Source organism: Podarcis cretensis, assembly GCF_951804945.1.
Source record: "Podarcis cretensis genome assembly, chromosome: 5".
In the NCBI taxonomy this organism is placed as follows: Eukaryota; Metazoa; Chordata; class Lepidosauria; order Squamata; family Lacertidae; genus Podarcis; species Podarcis cretensis.
In genome coordinates, this window is record NC_137174.1 from 68344916 (window position 1) to 68366945 (window position 22030).

Below are 22030 nucleotides of genomic sequence, written 5' to 3' on the forward strand. Positions count from 1 at the left end.
GCCTGTTCAGATCAGTGATGTAACTTGGTAACCTTACCCAGCAAAAGTTAAGCTGGTAAAAAAGGGTGGTGTAACACAAACACTCCTTTAAATGGTTTTATTTTCCCCTGCCCAGCTTAGTCTGTCTCAGCCAGCAGTAGTCCTGCCCCAGGGACATGAGTGGCATTGTGGTCTAAATCACTGAGCCTATTGGGTTTGCTGATCGGAAGGTTGGCGGTTCGAATCCCCATGATGGGGTGAGCTCCCGTTGCTCTGTCCCAGCTCCTGCCAACCTAGCAGTTCAAAAGCATGCCAGTGGAAGTAGATAAACAGATACTGCTGTGGAGGGAAGGTAAGCAGCGTTTCCATGCGCTCTGGCTTCCGTCATGGTGTTCCATTGTGGCAGAAGCGGTTTAGTCATGCTGGCCACATGCCCCAGAAAGCTGTCTGTAGACAAACGCCAGCTCCCTCAGCCTTAAAGCGAGATGAGTGCCACAACCCCATAGGCCCCTTTCGACTGGACTTAACCGTCCAGGGGTCCTTTACCTATTTTTACCTTTTAGTCCTGCCCCAGGTGCACTTTACACAAGTTTAACTTGCACTGGCTTGCTTTATGCCAGCTTCTTGTTTATAGGATTTCTCTGGTAATCCCATAACCATAATAATGTAAGAAGAGCCCTGCTGGGTCAAACCAAAGGCCCATCACAGTGGTGAACAAGATGCCCATGAGAAGAAGAAGAAGAAGAAGAAGAAGAAGAAGAAGAAGAAGAAGAAGAAGAAGAATTTGGGCGGCTCCCAATTAAATATTAAAAACACAATATAGCATTAAACATTAAAAACTTCCATAAACAGGGCTGCCTTCAGATGTCTTTTAAAAGTAGGATAGTTGCTTATTTCCTTGACATCTGATGGGAGGGCATTCCACAGGGCAGGCGCCACTACTGAGAAGGCCCTCTGCTTGGTTCCTTGTAACTTTGCTTCTTGCAGTGAGAGAAAGCAGGACATTAGTACAACAGCACTCTCCCCACATCACAGTGCTGCCTACTTAAACGCAGCCACATGTGCATTTCAAGCAACTATAGCCCTTTCACGTGACTTTCAGCATCTTAAAGAGAATTCAACAATGGGCAGACAGGAATGCTTGCTTTGGTGATTTTAAAACGATTGTCTCTAAACCTACAGTCAGATTCACCAGATGGGGGACTACAACTCCCAGCATCCCTGACCATTCAGGTGAGTTTTTAATCATCATCATCCATTTCCACACTCTTTTTTCTTTTACTGTATAAGAAACAGTCAAAGGGTCAAACCCAAAGGAGGACACTGGGTTCTGAGACAGTTCTCCCTTTGAAAATGTAACTGAATTAAGGACACCCCTTTAAGATAAGAAGTGATCTTATCTGTCTCACCCCCCATTTTACTGTTGCTGAGAGGGAGAGCAGGAGAGGAAAGCTCTCTGGTGTTCTTGGGAGGTCTGGCAGATTTACTTTTTTGGCATGGTGCATCGCTGGGGAGTTGAGAAATCATCTGATATTGGATCGCTTCAACCAGATGCAACCAGTTTTCTTTCCCGTGCGCCTGCAAAGTTAGACAGAATGTGAAAAGGGAACATCGCCATTTGGGTGGGAACCATGAGCGTGGAACATTCACAAGCAGCAACCACACTCTTTAATTTATCTAGGTTTGCTCAGGCAACAAAGGTGTGCAGTCCCTAATGTGTCTCTATGTTCAAATGTCATTGTTTGCATATCGGTGGCTTAAAATTCCTTCTCCATGAATCCCTAGGCTGTAGAGAAAAAGGAAATGAAAAGAGAAGTGTGTGTGTGTGTAAACACTCTATCCATAGAGATCAAGGATGAGGAGAAATAAGATTCAGAGGTATATGATCTGAAGAGAAACCAAAGTATAAGGTTCACATCTAAAGGTGAACCTAACACACTTCCTGAAAAAATACACGAACTGAATCGCAGTCATCATTCAAAATTTGCACTTCTCCAAACTTTGTAGTTATGTAGTTATTCAGTCAAGTAATTAATGCAAAAATGTATTTATGAGGGTAACAGGAACATGAAAACACAAATACTGACAAATAAAAACATTATGGTAGGGGAAATTATATTGGAAAAAATGTGAATAATAGGCCATATTACATACAAAAAATGTGTATATTAGCAGAAAGTCTTATTAAAATGCTGGTGATTTTTCACAAGGATCCCTTTAAAATAAACAAATAAATCAATTGCAAACTGATGTGGAAATGTGGAGAAGTGAACTCAAGTCTGGAAAAATGAGAAACCGAGAGAAACCCAAACTGACAGGTTCTCCCTGCCTTAGTACAGATATATGGATTTTACTACGCAACCTCCCACAAATATGTTCCAGATGCCTGACCTAAAACCATCCTTAGTACTTGGCAAATTGATTCTCTTGGAGTAGTTTGTTGTTTGGTGTGGATGATGGGAGGGTACGTGGAGAAGACCTCAGTGGTGCTGAAGCTTGCAGACTTCCTGCCTTGGAAGACTTGGCTGTTCCCTCTTTCCCTGCCTTTCGAGGTCAAGGTCAAGGTCAGGTTATAATGCCTGCACTTCTAGCCCAATTTCTAGCTTTCCTCCTAAACTGTATTACCTGTTGCATTACGGTTCTGTGGCTTTTTAATCTATATCCTTCCACATTGCATTAAATATTAAATGGTGGAAACAAAAGTATGCCAGGACACCGGCCCAGATTTTGACACATGAAATTACAATTCAAAACTCCCCCGATTTTCCAACTTAACAGGGTTGTAAATAGATGCTTTTTTCCTGGAAACAATTAACACAGAAATGAGTGCTAGCCTTGCACTAGATTTCCAGCAGTGTCTCTTACATTGTGTGAGAGATCACATAAAAACGTGGAAGATATCAGAGATCACTTCCTTGTTTGCACGGAGAAACCGTTTTCTTTCTTTGTTTTCTTTTCTTGTTTCTTTTGACAAAGCTGTAATAATAAATACATAAAAATAAAAATGTGCACCCCACCCGAGACCATTCCATTGTAACTATCCAACCTCTCAAAATTTCAACACCTCTTGCGATGGATTGACTCCTTTCCGTTTTAAGAGTACAAATTCTACAGATACCTTCCATATCTCCTCAAAATCATTTCTCCTGCATATTCCCCATCTTACCTTAACAGCATGTGTTAATTTATCATTCATAGCTGTATCCCACACCTCTCTATACCATTCTTCCATGACTAGTAGGTGTGTCCAAAAATAGATTGGGTTTTAAATCCCAATAGATAGCTCTGTGAGCTATCTGTGAGTTAACTGAGGCTCAGTTAACTATCATATGTGGGAGGGAAGGTTGACTCCAAAAACTCTTCTGTGACAGAAGCCACCATTATATGCATCAGTCTATTATCAAGCATCTATTCGAGGAATTTCTGTGTTTTTGCTAGGCCCCCAGAGCCTTCAGAGATCATATTGCAAACTACAGAAAATGCACCCAAATGAGCCCAGACATTCCAACATGCTTCAGAGGTTCCCGAGAACAAACTGATCCATAACCACTGGCAGAAGAGTGCTGGTATTTAGGGAAATCAAGCTCTCTGAAAGATTAATGGCATGTGTAAGGGGGAAAAAATCTAAAAGAAAGCTCATTCACCAAACTTTTTACAACCTTGACTTCTACCTGTGATTCTATTGTCCAGGCGTTATTTTAGCAGTTAAGAGTAAATGTGGGGTTGGGTCTAGGTATGGAGGGAAAATTCAATTTTGTTTTCATTTGAATGAGAAACTAATTTGCACATAGTGAACCAATAAGTGAACTAAATCACAATTTTCCTACAGACTTCACTCTTCTCTGATTTTGCGATGCAGTTCTCCAACCAACGTGTACAAACGTGCATAAATTAGGAGAATGCTTGTATAAAATGCATATATGGAAATAACATGCAAACATGCATTATAGTACAGTAAGGGGAAATGCTTTCAGGCATGTGTAAGTTAGTCAAACCTGCATACAAAAATATGTAGATTGGCAGACATTCACACTAAAATGTGAATTTTCATGAGGATTAAAAAAAAATCACAAATTGCTACAGATATGTGGAGGACTGAATTTAAGATTGGAAGAATGAGAAACTGAGAGAAGCAACATTGACAGATCCTTCCATCCCTACCCAAGATACTATATCCAAACAAGACATCTCCAGTTTTCCTTAACTGGAGATACACAAGTGCCATTGATGATGAAGGCTAAACTGAGAAGTCCAACTTGTTCTATATTTTCCATGCCATCCTGGTATTGTGATAGGAATTAGAGATATAGCACCGGATTTGTTGCTGAGGCCCATTTTTGAGCTTATAATGAGAATACCCTTGGGTAGTATTACAGAGGCCAAGAAAAGTTGAAGACATGTGAAGGCACTTGGATAGAGCTGAGAAAACAGGCACTTGCTTTATGTAAATCATAAATGCCAAAGAAAGCAGAGATCTGTCAGATAAAAGAGTATCACTATTGTTTTGCAATGATGACAGGTTTAAGTGAAATGCTCCTATTTCTCCCACAGATTTCCCACAAAACCATGGCTCAGTCACCTGAAACTTTGTTCTGTTGAGCTATACTGCGAGGCGATTGCAACTGTGCTTAAAGAATAAACTGGTAACAATATAAACTGTCTGTTCCTCAGCCTGCATGGCATTTGCCTGTCTTCTGCCCGGAAAAGAAATATGTGAGGAGTACAGAATTTCTTCCTGGCTGTTAAATATGCAGGAATCCTGCTGCTGGCATTCCTCACCAGTGCTTACTATTTTGATTTGCCCACTTGTAATTGGGCCTAAGAGTAATTTGCATGGCCTGGTGTTTCCACCAAAGTACTAATGAGGGAAGCTGACAGCTTTGGGAAACATTAACTGACACACAGGTATTAATCACACAAAGTCTAACGAAATGAAAAGGAAATGGAGCAAATATTTTTGCTAGCTAAATTTGTTTATGTGAAAACATTGCACTGTTTGTTTAATGCCTTTATGAAATCTGTAAACTTGGCTTGAGGATAAAGGCCTTCAATGTGATGTTTAGGGTTACAGGCACACAGCCCTGTCACTCAAAGCAAAACTTGCTCACCAGCAGGTAATTTGCCAGATGCATCCAGCTTGCTGTTCATTCAGATTGCCCTCAGCTGAAGTCTGAAGGGGCTGCAGTTCTAAAGAAGCCAAGAGCACAGAACTACTGAAGTTTCATAGCCCCTTTGAGGGACCTTTCGTGGAAATGGGGGGGGGCAGCCATGTTTGTTTGTTGCAACAAATGCAACAAGGGGTCTTGCATGTGGCTCTTTTATCCAATGCATGCTTGGCACTTGTCGGTCTTGGGAGACGATGGAGGAGTGTGCCTTTGGGGGTGAGGTCAAGACATTGGAGTTACAGCGCCTGCTGTGGCTGTACAGACTGATACAGAAGAGACATGTTTTGTTGCACTTGGGGCAGATGAAGGCATCCAGTTGTGCTGACACAGGTGTACCATGGCATTTCTTCTTTCTGCGCTCCTCCCAATGGTCATTCTTCCTCTGGTCCCTTGCTTTGGATACACAACCCGACTGATTGTCTCCTGATGCTGCTGTCATCTGCAAGGGATTCTCATATGGTGGGGTTAATGTTGCCAGCTTTGTAACACAGAGTTAGTCTGCCAACAAGTCTGGTGCCCAAAGCCAGCTTCCCATAGAGGACATCTTTGAGGATCCTGCCACCCAATGCATCAGCCCTAATAAAACTAGTTAGCCTTTAAGATGCCACTTATCCCGCCCCCTCCAAGAATATAGATGTGTGAGAAGTAGTGCACCACCTGTTGAATTTCTGCCTGACATGAAGTTGATAAAGATAAAGAAATGTGCTGCTGCTGACCAGCCCTACTGAGGATCTGCAGGCCTGGCGCCATCACAAGCTATTTTTAGGTGTGAGAGGCAAAAATGGTGGGTTCCCTCCCCCCTCCTGCCAGGCCTTTCTTTGGCCTTTAATTTGGAAGGGATTGATATTTGTGGTCTCCTTCAGAAACTTTTTATAAATACGCTTTTTAATGACTATGAATCTGCTTTTAGCTTTAGTTTTATGTTGGCTTTAATTTATGTGCTACTTTTTTGTAAGTCACTTTAGGTTACATTTCGTTTTTAAAGTGATGAATAATAATAATTGTGCACAAGGATGGGTGGTATTCAATTAAATTTTACTCAAAGTGGATCCACTGAATTCAATGAACATGAATATGTTAGGTCCACTAATTTCAATAAGGCAATGGACAAGTCTCTTTCCTTCTTTTCCAGTTGCTTTTGCACACTTTCAGTTTTGTACCAAATTTCCAAACTGGAAAGGCCTGCCTGAAAGCTGAAGCAATGCCTTTCCAGACGGACTATTCCTGCCATTCTCTCTAGGTTACAGTCATGTAAAGGTATAAAACTTCCAAATGAAGTGTAACCTTCTGAAGCGACTGGATGCTTTGCTCATTAGCTGCTTCTCACATTTTCTGCATGCAAAGTTTTCACAGCTAAGAACATGCTGACCTTTCTGAAGGTTTGTCCTCAAGACAGAAGATAATATTAAGCTCCTCAGGGCTGCAACCCTGTAACCAGAGGGTCTGAAATAATCCTATTAAAGTCAAATGATCTCCTTCAAGGTAAGGGCTTAGAAAAACATGCAGCCTATTAGTTGTTTTGCTCAGAGATGCAGACACCCTGATTTTTATTTTTATTTTTACAGCTTCCTAGAACTTGTCCTTCCTTTAACAGTGATAATGGCAGCTGGAGACACAAGTGCTTTCATGCCCAAGCCTGGTACTCAGAAGAGGTTCTTCTGTCCTGGATTATGTTAAGGTAGGTTTTTCAAGAGGGTTTAAAGCCACTGCTCTTTACATTACAATCAGGGAATCAAAGGCTTTTCTTCGGAATCTGATGCTTTTGATGCAATATCAAAATGCTCCACCTGCCACACTTGATCCTGACCTTCCTTCCCCCTCCTTTGCACCAATCTCATCATTCCTTGTGCCTTGTTGTATGCTAATAGGGGAGAGGCAGACATCTCCCTTAGCCATCATATCACAGCTTGTAAAACTCCCCCTCTAAATTCAGCCAGCCCCCTTCTAAACTACTTTCTGTAACCCCACAACCCAGCACCAGTCCTCTGTTCCTCACTTTGCAGAGATCCTTCAGTGTAGTGGTGGGTATGCAACCACCTGTGGGCTGGGGTCGTAATCCCACCCTGGCATTAGAAGAGGAAAAGAGGAAGATACCTCTCATCTCCTCCTTCAGCTGGGTCGCAAATTCTGTTTCATTTGTCTGAGGGTCATAGAGTTGGAAGGGACTCTGAGGATCATCTAGTCCAACCTCCTGCAATTCAAGAATATGCAGCTGTCCCATAAGGGGATCAGACCTGCAACCTTGGCATGATCAGCACCACACTTTAACCAATCGAGCTATCCAGTCATACACAGTGAAACAGAACAATGTCCTTCTTCCTAAACTACATTGGGATGTTGGGGCTTTACTCATAAGATCACTTCCAGGCAACATTGAACCCACCAAGATCTTGGCTTCTTCTTCTTCTCGAGAGGCAGCCACATCCCATGGTTTGAAAACAATTGCATTATACTGAACAGATATATTACTGGCCCATTGGCCAACCAGATGGCAATAGGAAACCTGAAAGGTGCAAGCAAATCCTGACCTCAGCAACACTCTCTCCACCTGTGATTCCAGGCAACTGGTGTTCAGGGGCATGCTGCCTCCAACAGTGGTGGCTAGTAGCTATTCATAGCCTTATCCTCCATGAATTTGTCTAATCCTCTTTTAATGCCAATTACGTTGCTGCCCATCACAACCTCTTGTAGGGGCAAATGCCAAAGCTTAACCATGCTTGTAGTACTTCCTTTTGTATGCCCTGTATATTTCAATGTTCAGCTTCCAACATTTACTTGTTGTTGTTTAGTCGTTTAGTCGTGTCCGACACTTTGCGACCCCATGGACCAGAGCACGCCAGGCACTCCTATCTTCCACTGCCTCCCGCAGTTTCGTCAGACTCATGTCTGTTGCTTCGAGAATGCTGTCTAACCATCTTGTCCTCTGTCGTCCCCTTCTCCTTGTGCCCTCAATCTTTCCCAACATCAGGGTTTTTTCCAGGGAGTCTTCTCTTCTCATGAGGTGGCCAAAGTATTGGAGCCTCAGATTCACGATCTGTCCTTCCAGTGAGCACTCAGGGCTGATTTCCTTAAGAATGGATACGTTTGATCTTCTTGCAGTCCATGGGACTCTCAAGAGTCTCCTCCAGCACCACAGTTCAAAAGCATCAATTCTTCGGTGATCAGCCTTCTTTATGGTCCAGCTCTCACTTCCATACATCACTACTGGGAAAACCATAGCTTTTACTATACGGACCTTTGTTGGCAAGGTGATGTCTCTGCTTTTTAAGATGTTGTCTAGGTTTGCCATCGCCTTTCTCCCAAGGAGCAGGCATCTTTTAATTTCGTGACTGCTGTCACCATCTGCAGTGATCATGGAGCCCAAGAAAGTAAAATCTCTCACTGCCTCCATTTCTTCCCCTTCTATTTGCCAGGAGGTGATGGGCCCAGTGGCCATGATCTTCGTTTTTTTGATGTTGAGCTTCAGACCATATTTTGCGCTCTCCTCTTTCACCCTCATTAAAAGGTTCTTTAATTCCTCCTCACTTTCTGCCATCAAGGTTGTGTCATCTGCATATCTGAGGTTGTTGATATTTCTTCCTGCAATCTTAATTCCGGCTTGGGATTCATCCAGCCCAGCCTTTCGCATGATGAATTCTGCATATAAGTTAAAAAGCAGGGAGACAATATACAGCCTTGCCGTACTCCTTTCCCAATTTTGAACCAATCAGTTGTTCCATATCCAGTTCTAACTGTAGCTTCTTGTCCCACATAGAGATTTCTCAGGAGATAGATGAGGTGATCAGGCACTCCCATTTATTTAAGAACTTGCCATAGTTTGCTGTGGTCGACACAGTCAAAGGCTTTTGCATAGTCAATGAAGCAGAAGTAGATGTCTTTCTGGAACTCTCTAGCTTTCTCTATAATCCAGCGCATGTTTGCAATTTGGTCTCTGGTTCCTCTGCCCCTTTGAAATCCAGCTTGCACTTCTGGGAGTTCTCGGTCCATATACTGCAATTGTGAAACGAGTGCAATTGTGCGGTAGTTGGAGCATTTTTTGGCACTTCCCTTCTTTGGGATTGGGATGTAGACTGATCTTCTCCAATCCTCTGGCCACTGCTGAGTTTTCCAAATTTGCTGGCATATTGAGTGTAGCACTTTAACAGCATCATCTTTTAAAATTTTAAATAGTTCAGCTGGAATACCATCACTTCCACTGGCCTTGTTATTAGCAGTGCTTTCTAAGGCCCATTTGACTTCACTCTCCAGGATGTCTGGCTCAAGGTCAGCAACCACACTACCTGGGGTATACGAGACATCCATTTCTTTCTGGTATAGTTCCTCTGTGTATTCTTGCCACCTCTTCTTGATGTCTTCTGCTTCTGTTAGGTCCTTTCCACTTTTGTCTTTTACTATGGAAATCTTTCCACTTTTATCTTTTATTATGGAAATCTTTGTACATTTACTTAAGCAACATGAAATCCAGAGCAATCAGTCATTGCGTATAGAGTCCTCATAATTCTAATATCATATCCTCATGTAGATAACTATTCTCCTTAACAGTGATTCTATCTCTTTTGACATACGCTTTCATTCTCTCTTCATCTCCTTCCCTCTTTCTCAATCCCTCCCCTAGTCACTCTCTCCTTTCAGCAGTTATTTCCCAACCGACACTCTCCACCTGTCACTCACACTACCCAACATTCCATTCTCCACTGTCAATCACTCCTCCGCTTGCTCTTCTGTCACAAGACCACTTTCCTCAAGCCCTGTCATGGCCACATTTGTATTTTTTGTCAATCCTGTAAAAAAAATAAATGTTGGAGGCCAGGAATCGAAAAGCAGCTTACAGACTAGCAAACCAAACAGAGAATGAAGAAACTTTGCAACACTTTGTACTTTGGTGACAATGACTAACCTCATCTTATTTACTCCTACTTAATCAAGCCTACATCACTGACAAGCATCAAACTGACTGCAATCCACCATATGTGCATCGCAGACCACCAGGGCTTATTGGTTTTGTGACTTGTCTGGGACTTTGAAAACTGATGGTTTGTCAAGGATCATGCAGCCTGGCCACAATATGTTATTTGGTGGTCTGTGGTCAGCTTGAATTACCACTTCTGTAGACTTTGCATCAAATGATTTATCAGCCACTTTAAATAGTGCACAGAACTGGGTGAGTTGTCTGGATGCAACCTAGTTTAAAAAGGCCCCTCGTTGGGTGGCACTTTCCAAATTGATGAAAAGTAGGACAGATGTTATCCATCACACTCCACTAAGATGCTAATGATACCTTCTCTTTATGTGTGTATTCTCTGAAAACATTGCACACTCTTATTTGTGTGGGTGCTGCAGCCTATGAGGAGTCAAGTTCCGTCTTGTTGACATGACCAACTTCAGCTGTTCCTAAGGCAGAGATCCACGCCTGCTTTAGATCTAATGCAGGCAACTCATTAAAATTAAGTTGCTGTCTCTTGTAACAGTCCATTAGCCAATAATACCCTTACTCAAATTAAATACAATAGCTTCCAGAGAATAGAACAGCTTCAGAAATACAAACACAGGGTTACATCCAACTAGGTTTTACTCAGAGTACACCCATTAAAACTAATGGACCTAACTTCATCATGGCCATTAAGTTCAATGGGTCTGCACTGAGTAAAACTAACATTGGCTACAACTCACAATTTAATGTATAATATGAAATGTTTGCATATAAAAGAAATTACTGAGGAAATAACTTGGCTTTCTGTGTTGATTCTGTTATAAAATATATTATGGAACTAGATAAAAACAATAAACTGAGAAAATTAGAAATTGGCAGAAAACAAATAGACTCGTGTGTGTGTGTGTGTGTGTGTGTGTGTGTGTGTGTTTGACTACATGTGCACAAATCGCCCAAAACACAATGAATGTTTCTTTTTAATAAAAAAAAACCACCCAACACAACTGTTGGATGTAAAATGAAAGACATAAGTACTGACACTTGATCTAGGAATTAGCAGTGAGCACAGGGACTTCAGTGTGTGCAGAGCTGTCTGGCCAGAAGATCAATTGTTTAAGTAGCAGGGGAAGGAATGCAGATGGAGCTGCCCTGTCCATTGAAGTGAATATGGAAGCTCATTGGTTCAGGATCTCCATGTACTTACTACATCACATCTGAGGCTCTGGCAGTAAGTTATATTCAAGGATATTCAAAGACCTTGAGCAAATCACCATTCCCCTACAACCCTATTTCACACAAAGGCAGGCAGTGCCTAATAGGCAGAGGTCTTTGGTCTGGGCAAGCCAGATATAATGCCAGATACCTAGAGTTGACACTCATTTGTTGTCTAGTTAGTCCATTGTTCCTTTCTTCAAATTCCATTTCTATATACCACTAGACAAATTACTGTAGTTATATGTTGTTCTTGTATCCACATGAAAACCAATAAAAATTATTTGGATAATTTATTTGGATTCCTCTGTCCAGTGTTTACAGCTGCATTTTGATTTAGCTTTGGCAACCTCTCACAATCTACACCCACACCACCTACTATGGGATTGGTGGAAAATATTGAACACAGTGTCTTCATTTACCACCTTGAGCTTGCCTTGCCTTGGCTCAGTCTTGGCTCATTTACTGCCACGACTGAGATGAAGGACCAGCCATAGTCCTTAACCTCCACGTGGAAGTGTCATCAGCTTCATACATTTGCTTGATGTTAGCTTCTTTGCTTACTTGCTCGAGCAGATAAACTCACCTTTCAAGTGAGTTGCTTGCCAGATCCACAGTTCAGGTTGCCTCCAAACACCTAGACATAAGGCAACTAGACTAGTGCATTATAGCATTGTGCTTCTCTACAAAACAGCCTAGTAGACCTAAAAGTTAATCCAACACAGTCTGTAACACCATATCCATAACCACAATACAATCCTATACATGTTTATTCAGAAATGTCCCACTGTGTTCTATGGGGGGGGTAGTCCCAAGTAAATGTGCATAGGATTGGGAACGGGTCATAGCTGTAGAGTATCTGTGTTGCATATGAAAGATCCCCAACATCTCCGTGTAGGACTGGGCGTGTCTCTGCCTGAAATCCTGGAGAGTAGTACCTATTAGACCAGAGCTGGTGTCAGGGGCTGGTCTGGATCAGAATACTGGGGAATCTTGACAGAAGAGGAGGGGGAATACCCCCCACCTGCTTCCAGCGTTTCAAGAAGCAGACAGGCAGGCAGAGACAGATGCTGCTCAGTTGAGAGAGGAGCTACCCAGCTTTGAGATAGTAGCTAAGCAACCAGAAGGGAGGGAGCAGCTGGGCTGAGAGTAGGGGAGGAACCTCCTCCCTCCCCCCCAAACTTGGAGGTCTGAGTGTGTCAGAGAACAAAGGAGATGCAGGGACGTTCCAAGGCATGGGCGTGGGGGACGGGTTGCCCCGGGTGCTGTTCCAAAGGGTGTGTGTGTGTGACAAAATGCCGACCCCCGATTGCGGCACCTCCCAGGGCATGTGCATGCCCCCGGGATGCATGCCACACCCCCACGGGCAGCATGCCACGCCTCCTCAGACAAGCGCCACTCTGCGCAGTGGAGCAGGTTGCTCCGCCTCTGGGAGGAGGGACATCCTGTTGGCGCGCTTCTTGCTGCAGAAGTCAGAGTGAGCAACTGCCATGCTTGCAGAGAGTTGCCTGTCTGTGCTCGCAACATGATATTGTAATAAAAGGACTATAAATCTACCAAAAGCTTGTTAATTATTATCGGTGAGCTACCAGAGAGGAGAGGGGAACTCCCATGCTTGACAGCTGGCCAACCTGATGCCTTCTAGATGTTGTTGGACTTCTGCTCCCATAATCCCTGGCTATTGGCTATGGAGGTTGGGAACTGGACTCCAGCAACATTTGGAGAGCACCACATTGGATATCCCTAAAAATACTGTTCTGGGAAATGATATATAATGAAATGAAAAGGATGTTTAAAATGATGTTTGTAAAAGAAACACCAACCCCCTCCCCCGAAGCTTTTCTTTTGGGAATTATAGGGACAGAACTATCCTAACTGTATAGAAACTTATTCATGTAGGCGACTATCGCGGCAAGAATGGTACTCGCCCCCCAAATGGAAAGAAGCAGAACTCCCAGCAAAGGAAGAATGGATACAAAAAACTTATGGAATATGCAGAATAGCGCAAAACTTACTGGAAGAATAAGAAATCAAGATAACAAGCTTTTTAAAAAAGGAATGGAAATCTTATTGAAGATTTACGGCTGAATTGTAAACAGATAAGAACATTGGCAGGATTATTGTAATAACTGGCCGTTTCATAAGAGTATATATTTAAAGTAGATGAATAAATGAACAAATTAAGTTAATTTGGATATGTGGAAGATATTAAAAATAAATTTAAGGAACCGCAGAAAGAGGGGGAAGGAAGTTAACTTTGAAATGTTAAAATGATTGTAAAAACAGTGAAATGTATAAACCTAAAAAGCATAAATAAATAAAAATTAAGAATGAAAAATAAAATGCTGTTTTGATGGACTAATGATCAATGCTGGGATGGCTCAGTTCGTTAGACCGTGGTGCTAATAATGCCAAGGTTCCAGGTTCAATCTTCATAAGGGACAGCTGAATATTCCTGCATTGTAGGGGTTGGACTAGATGATCCTCAGGGTCCCTCCCAACACTATGACTCAGTATAATGCGGCTTTTTGTGTTCCTATGGACTGCAGCCTGATCTGGTGGTGGGCCTATGCCTTTGTTGATAATTACTTTCAGGACTATTTTGTTTTGTGCACACAAGTCGGGTATTTTCCTCTTGATTTATTCTGTTTTTTAGAACTTTCTTTGGCCACTCACCATGCTCAACAAAGAAGAAGGGGAGATGTCACATTAAAACAGCTCTCTGATCAATCTCACTGGGAAAGAGCCAAGTTGCCTTTTAAAAAAACCCCACAATGTATTTCATTTGGTTCTGCAGTTATTTGTTCAGTATGCAGTGCAAATTTTTCTGGCTAGAGACATGGGATATGGTAAACCTTTGCCTGGATCAATGTCCAACCTCTTTTAAGTTATGGAGCGAGTTACTCTCTCATAAAGTTCAGACCTGCCAGACTCAATAACTCTACAAAAATGTTCAGATGAAAATTGCTTCAAGCAATCCTAGTAGAAAGCCAGCACCTCACCCCTAGTTTAAAGTTATGATCCTTATCATAATTAATTCAATAAAGAAGTAATGTACTTCAACCTAGGCATAGAGAATAATTTTCTATCCTGACTGGTATAAACTTTCAGCTAGGGACATTTAAACTCTGGACCCGATCTTTTACTGAAAATAATAAATCACAGATCCCGAGCCAGCAGATTCTAGCTGAAGCTAAACCACTGTAGATGTGTTGCTAAGCGTGAGGAGAAAAGGGGGGTTGTATTGTTGTATAATAAATAGTGTAAAATGATTTTATAAATATAGCAGTAAGTTTTTTCCATTGATAATTTCTACAGAACTGTGATGTTTTTCACTCTGGACAAGCTGTTAAGCAAAAGGTTGGTCAGCCAACATACTTTCCCTTCTGGGTTTAAAAACATTTTTTGCCACTGAAAAAAAATCTGATTAATGAAATGTCAAAAGAGATTAACTGTTAAAACTGAGCATTTGAAGGCTCTAGAACTGCAAAAGTAATTCTGTAGTATCAACTTTTTGATGTCCTGTATTATTCTTTATAGTCCCCAATTGTTTTGTTTTAGTATTTTGTGACTTTTCACTAGGAGTGAGGCAAGCACGGCTGGAATTTTGATTCCATTTGTAGTGGAACTTAAAAATTGCTCTGGACTAGTCAGTCACCTAGCCTTGAAATTTAAGCAGATAAAACAATTATCTGAGTCCCAATAAAGTCACTGGGGAAATTACTAATACAGTTCAGTTTTATCTACTACTATACTAGTGCATGCAAACAAGTATAAAGATTCACTAGCTGTTTTCAGTGCAACAGTATATTTATTTTCAGTGTTAAGTATAAATACATTTCATAAATCTAAAACAATGTTTTTTTTAGAAACATCACTGTCTTTTCTGGAATTTATGTAACAACTTTATTTGCATTCATACATTTTTTAGTCTGCTTCCTGAGGTTTTTTTTTTAAAATAGAAAAGTTATAAAATTAAGATTATTTTAAGTATAACAAGAAGAATGTGTTTTTTCAATTCTTTAATAAGTATGGTATATCTCACTGTCTTACATGGATTCTACTCCCCACTAATGAAGCCAGGTTTGCGATATATATCGTCATTGTCTCTTTGATGATTAGCTATTTCAAAACAAGTTGCTTTGCAGAGCAGGGGTTTTTAAAAATTGGATTCATGAGCAGGCAGATTCTCTTAAAGGTACCTGAAATCCAGATCTACATTTAAAGGACCATAGTACTCTTTCCATATGCCAAAGGGAATCCTGGGTTTCTTTTTCTTTAACAGTAGCTCCTCATGTCACATGGTGATACTGCTTTGGAAATTGTCCTTAGTTTCAAAAGCATTCTGAAATATGGAATGGGTGGAGGCGGTTCTCTGCTGTGTAAAGTGTGGGAAGAACAAAAAACCCAAATGAGTCCATGCAAGCTGTTGAACTCACCTAAAGTAGCACTTTGGAACTTTGCCATATACCAGCTGTTAAAAATCGTATTAGTGTGTGTCCTATAAATACAGCCTGTATAATTTTATGCTATGAATATGCTTACTACACAGTGTACTGCCTAAATGCTTACCTCTCCTTTTAATGCTATGGAGATAAATGCATGGTAATGGGCAAATTGCATGTAAATCCAATGAAGATCAGGAAACAAAGGTACATGCTATCAATCTGTTTTTATATATGCAGACATAACTACAAATGTTTGCACTGGATAGGGTTTAAGGTATAGTTCTGGTATATATTTGGCTAAATTAAAATGCACTCCAATTCTCAGCACATCCAATTTTCTTCTGTAGGTATAGATCAGGCATAGGCAAATTCGGCCATCCAGCTGTTTGGGGACTACAATTCCCATCATCCCTGACTACTGGTACTGTTAGCTAAGGATTATGGGAGTTGTAGTTCCAAAACAGCTGGAAGGCCGAGTTTGTCTAAGCCTGGTATAGATACACATATGGACCGTGTTGGTTCCATTCAGCCAGCTTTCTTTCCAAACCCCTTTGAGCACACATAGTCCTAACTTTCATAGAAGTGAATGAGGTTCATCACACATACACGAGGTCTTTGCACACATTTTATGGATCAAGAGAGATTAATGGAAGTGGGTTTCCGAAAGCATGCACACCAATCCATTTATAGAACAAAATTCTCCATTTGGAACTGTTCATGTTCCTCCTCAAGATGCTGCTTTCAATCTAGATTGATTTTAGATCCTGCTGTCCACAGGGAGTCTGGTTACCTGATGAATATTTGAAATCACTTCCTTTGGTCAGATTTGTTGTTGTTTAGTTGTTTAGTTGTTTAGTCGTGTCCGACTCTTCGTGACCCCATGGACCAGAGCACGCCAGGCACTCCTGTCTTCCACTGTCTCCCACAGTTTGGTCAGACTCATGTTTGTAGCTTCGAGAACACTGTCCAGCCATCTCATGCTCTGTCATCCCCTTCTTCTTGTGCCCTCAATCTTTCCCAACATCAGGGTCTTTTCCAGGGAGTCTTCTCTTCTCATGAGGTGGCCAGAGTATTGGAGCTTCAGCTTCACAATCTGTCCTTCCAGTGAGCACTCAGGGCTGATTTCCTTAAGAATGGAGAGGTTTGATCTTCTTGCAGTCCATGGGACTCTCAAGAGTCTCCTCCAGCACCATAATTCAAAAGCATCAATTCATTGGCGATCAGTCTTCTTTATGGTCCAGCTCTCACTTCAATACATCACTACTGGGAAAACTATGGCTTTAACTATACGGACCTTTGTTGGCAAGGTGATGTCTCTAGGTGATGGTCAGATTACCCATGCCTTTTCCTCCCTATACATGCCCCAGGTGAATGAAGAAGGAAATGGTGATTATGACCTTTGTATATGCCCACTCAGAACATCACTGGACAGGTGTAAATATGCCCCTCGTTGCCAGATCACCTAAATATGTTTTCAAATGGACATACTGCAGGATAATGCAGAATCAATCTGCAATAGTGTTTATTTTCAGAAACGTTTTTCAGGAAACACTTTTCAGGAGGCAAAATATCTGCAGTTGATCTAGCTTGTGTGTGGACTATATGGAAAAAACAAGTACTCACTTTCTACTGATTCTAGCGTAAAATGTTGTGTGTATGCAGCCTTATTGTATAGTGATAATAGATGTGCTTATACTGAATTGGCACAATCCAACAAAAGCTAGCCATGACTAAGGCAGCAGTTTTATGTATGTTTACTTGGGAGTAAATCCCAATGAGAAGACTAGTTTTTGAGTAAACTCAAGCTGGATGTCCCACTTACATGAATGAGCCAAGTTAAGACCTTTCCAAATATCATTCAGCCACTTTCAATGGGACTTCTGATTCAAAACTAGAATGAGGACCAAATAAATGTGTATAAAATCAACAGAACTCAAAGGTCATTTACAGTACTTCAACCCCATGCTGATGTAGGAAGTCCATGCTGCAACATCGCTGTTAGGTGGCCAACTACCTTCTGAGGCACCATCTTTTCCACTGTCAAACAACTTACACCATCAGGGAATTCTTCCTGATATTTAGCTGAAATTTCTCTTCTTGTAATTTGATCCCATTAATTCAGTTCCTACTTTCTAGAGCAAATGACAATATATTTGCTCCATCATCTACAAGTCAGTCCTTCAGCTATTTGAAGATCCAAATGAGATACAGATATCGCATTAGTACATTTGTAACATCATCATCTAGTTTTATAATGTATTGTATATAAGCATGATTATGCGAGCTGATCTACAGTTAAAACATGTCAACTGTGCTGCAAACCCTAGTTATAAAACCATACATCATATCTTTCCTTCTTCATATTATCAAGAAGGGTAGTATAAAATTAAAACACATTTTAAAATATGTTGACAGATATAACATGACTAACAAGAAGCCAGGGAGTCATTTAGGAACCTGAAACAAGTAAACACCCACACCCACCCCATAATATAAATGAATTTATTCGGAAATCAAATAAGCCCCGTTTTGGCACCCAAATGCTTGGAAGTAAACCCTATTGAAATAAATAAGGTTTACTTCCAAGAACTTGCATGCCAAAACTGGAGGAATTTTTTAAAAATCCCTGCAAAAGTTATTGGATCCTGAGAACACTGTAACAGCACTTTCTACGTATTTTTCTGCAAATATTTTCTCCAGCAGTCATCACGTGGAAGGAGCAACTGAAGTCAATAGCAATCAGTTACTTACAAGTTGCAGCAAAACAACAGCCTAAAGAGGAAACGTCAGCATATTGGACACCGGTTACATCTGAGCCGAGCGTTTGACCAACACTTACAACTCTCCTCCCTCCCTCGAGTCCCCCTCGGATTGATTAAATTGGCTCAAGATGACACCAATAATTGGCTCAAGATGCTGCTTCGACAGGCCCAATGATCCATATCTTCACATTCCCTAAAATCAGCCCTTTCCAGCTCTGTGTTAGATTTAGGATGGTTTACATTGGCTCTGTCACAAACATTTTAATAAAGTCCCAGGGAAACCTCAAACTGGTGACATCATTGGATGGTGTTAAAAAAAAAGTTTCTTTTTCCTGGTTAGCTGTTGGCCTTTAAAATCTCACTGGAGGTTTTCTTTTTCCTGTTACGTTGCTTTGTCATTCCATAATTATCTTGTGCAATAAAAACAGCAATATTTTTAAAGGGAAGAAAAATAATGTTTAATAATAATAATAGTTCTAAATATTTTGACATCAAGTAGCAATGCTATATATACAGTGTGTGTGTGTGTGTGTGTGTGTGTGTGTGTACCATATATATATATATATATATATATATATATATGCATGCTCCTAAAGGTAACAGGTTTTGAAATAACCTCTGGGTTATTAGGCATTAGGTGTCTTTAGTTGCAGTTGGAAATTTTCTCACACAAACAGTTCAATATTATCAAGCTGATCAGAAGGGTTCAACAAGCCCTTTTTAGAAGAGGGATAATAATAATAATAATAATAATAATAATAATAATAATAATACCCACAAAACCTGGGCTCTGTAAAAGCCAGTATTCTTCCTGAAGGAAACTGATTCCTCCCAGTAGCAGCATGAAATGCCACAAACATTCTCACTTGGTTGCCACTGAACAGTCAGTTGTCCCATTGGCAGGATTACCGACAAGGGTGTATTCTGGGTACACGGACTTGTATCCAATGAAGTTATGCAACAGGAGTTTCCCTCTCTTCTCCCAGTGTGCCCCTCACCTACTGAAACCTGTTTGATGGGTTCCCCCAATCCTCCAGAGCAGACTTGTGAGAACTAGGGGAGAAGAGGGAGAGGAAGTCCCATTGCACGATGCCACTCTGCAGACAGGTGCAGAGATGGTGGCTGGTGGCAGAGAAGGAGGCCACGGCAGTGAGTAACAAGCACCTTGGAGGCCAGATCTGCTGCCTGAGATGACTGCCTCATCTCACCTTATGGGCCAGCCCCACAGTTGAGTCATTTACTGTTTCCAGGGCTCTGATGGAAACCTTGAGTCACAATTCAATTTTATTGGCCCATTTTACAAGGGAGGAAGTGAGGCTGAGATAAATTGGCCAAGCACTCATTGCTTTCACAGTCTAAATGGCATTATAGCATATATAGGTTCTGCATGGCACTCATGAATCTTCTGTCTAAACAAATTATTTTGTGCATCCTGTACGTTTATTGATATGTGGGTCCCACTGCTTCCAAAGTAAGGATGCACAGGATTACAACAAATTTAGGGTCACTTTAAACAGTGGTCATTTCTCAATTATTGTATGGCCTTGCCAAACCACTTCTGCTCCTGTTTGATATTTGTGGGAAAGCAATGCTTCACTTGAACTCAAGAACTCAAGGCAGAAATAATTTCAGTGTAGGAAACTGTGGGTAACATCTTGCATATGGACCAGCAGATTATGATAGGAATATATTGCATTGTGTGCGGGAGAACCTGTGACCCTCTTGAAGCTGTTGGACTACAACTCCCAGCATCCCTGAGCATTCAGGCTCTCAAAAACTGAATCCATGGAGATCACACCCCAGTGTACTAACATCACAATCTTTTGGAGGCTTCGCATAGTTATATGTTGCTGCTTCCTGTTTACAAGAACCACTATTTAATTTGAGGCCGGCTTCTGTGACCCTTAACTTGCAGATGAGCTGAGTTCTTGCAAAGAGTGCATCTGCCAGCAGATCTCTCACAACAGTAATGGTGATTATTTCGCTTGCCAGTAATGTAGCTTAGGCACTCCATGGCTTCCTGGAGATACAACCAAACTGAACATGTGGCAAACATAAGGCCCAAACACAGCCATGTTGCTTCCGAGCCCTCAGGGGTGGCTAACTTGTGGCCTTCCAGATGCTGTTGGACTCCAGCTCCCATCAGCCCCAGCTGGTGTGGTCAGTGGTCAAAGATGGTGGGAGTTGTAGCCCAACAACAAGCCACCCCTGGTCTAATGAGTGCTTTTATATGTCAGCACTGGCCTGCAACTGGTTAGGCATCTTTCTCACTTTCATCTGATTTTGAATGTGATGATTTTGTGTTGTTTTGGATACTGGGAGAAATAGAAAGAGGAATTTGTCTCTAGGAATAACAGATCCAGCTTCAAGGACTGGATGAGTCTTGCTCCACTTGAGCTACAATTGGGGCAGAATTCAGACTGGGTTCCATTGGGATGCAGTTGAGGGTCAGGCAGGCAGGGATGCTGCCACGGTCGCTAAAGGGGCAACTTCCCAGCATCACCACCAGAGTGACTTAAGGAGGAGAGAGCAAACTATGTGGTGCATCTGCAAGTGTGGTCCAGTCCTACTGTTATGTTGAGGCAGCTGCCTGCGGAACCCAATTTATGGCATCAGAAAAGAACCATAATCGATTATTTAATCTATTATGATTGTATTCTTACTCCTGGGGAGATGCATCTGGGGGATTTTATGTCTCAGGTACCAAAATCACATGGCCAGCCCATTCTGCACCTGGACTCGGGGAGAGGCAGGCACTCTTTGTAGGCTTGCCAAATGTCAGGAAAATTTCTGACATGTCCAGGTTTTCGGGTGTAAAAAATGGCATTGCGGGGAATTTTACCGAACTGGCAAAATGTCTGGGAAAATCCAGATGTATGGCAACGTGATGGGAAAAAGTAGCAGAGACAGTTCAAAAAGTTGCATTTTTTTATTTCCCCCAAAAAAGCTCAACAATCTGGGTTTTACTTTTTGAAATATGACAACTCTAACTACTGTATTTGCTTTTCCCCTTTAGGCAGCAAACTGTCCAGCAATGGCCCTGGGGCCTCAGTTGCTTCCATCCACACAAACTAATGAAGGTGTCAGCCTGCTTATGTTTCTAGCAACCTCAATACACAACAGGACAAGGCAACTTTCCACCTGCCCCACTTCTTGGAATGCCTTGGGAGCAAAAAGCGTCATGCTGTTTCACACTAGCCTCTCTTCCTATAGCACCCTGGGAGCAATGCAATCTGAAACGATGTTGCTGCCAAGATCTTCTCAGAAGTGTGGCCAGCAGTAAGTTATAAAGCATCTCACTGCCATGCCATTCTGACTCGTCACACTTTCTAGGATGCTTTGGGAGCAATGCAGTGCAATGTGATGTTTCTCCCAAGCCATGTAGCTAGAAACAAGTTATAAAACCAGAAAACCCTTGGCCACTTTCCTAAGCAGCAAGCCTCATCTGAAAATTTCAGGACCATTCTCTTCCATGCCCCTACTATCATTTGCCCCCACTTAATGAAAAGGAAATTTGAAAAAGGGAAATTTCAG

The 22030-nt window shown here is 41.6% G+C and overlaps 1 long non-coding RNA gene across 1 annotated transcript; it reads right to left on the reverse strand.

The window, feature by feature from the left end:
- Positions 1–4393: 4393 nt before the first annotated feature.
- LOC307216090 lies at positions 4394–7642 on the reverse strand. The gene is made up of 2 exons (XR_013838904.1): positions 7528–7642; positions 4394–5583 (listed from the first exon to the last, which is right to left on the reverse strand). It is a non-coding gene; the product is annotated as an uncharacterized lncRNA (long non-coding RNA).
- Between the last annotated feature and the right edge of the window lie 14388 nt (positions 7643–22030).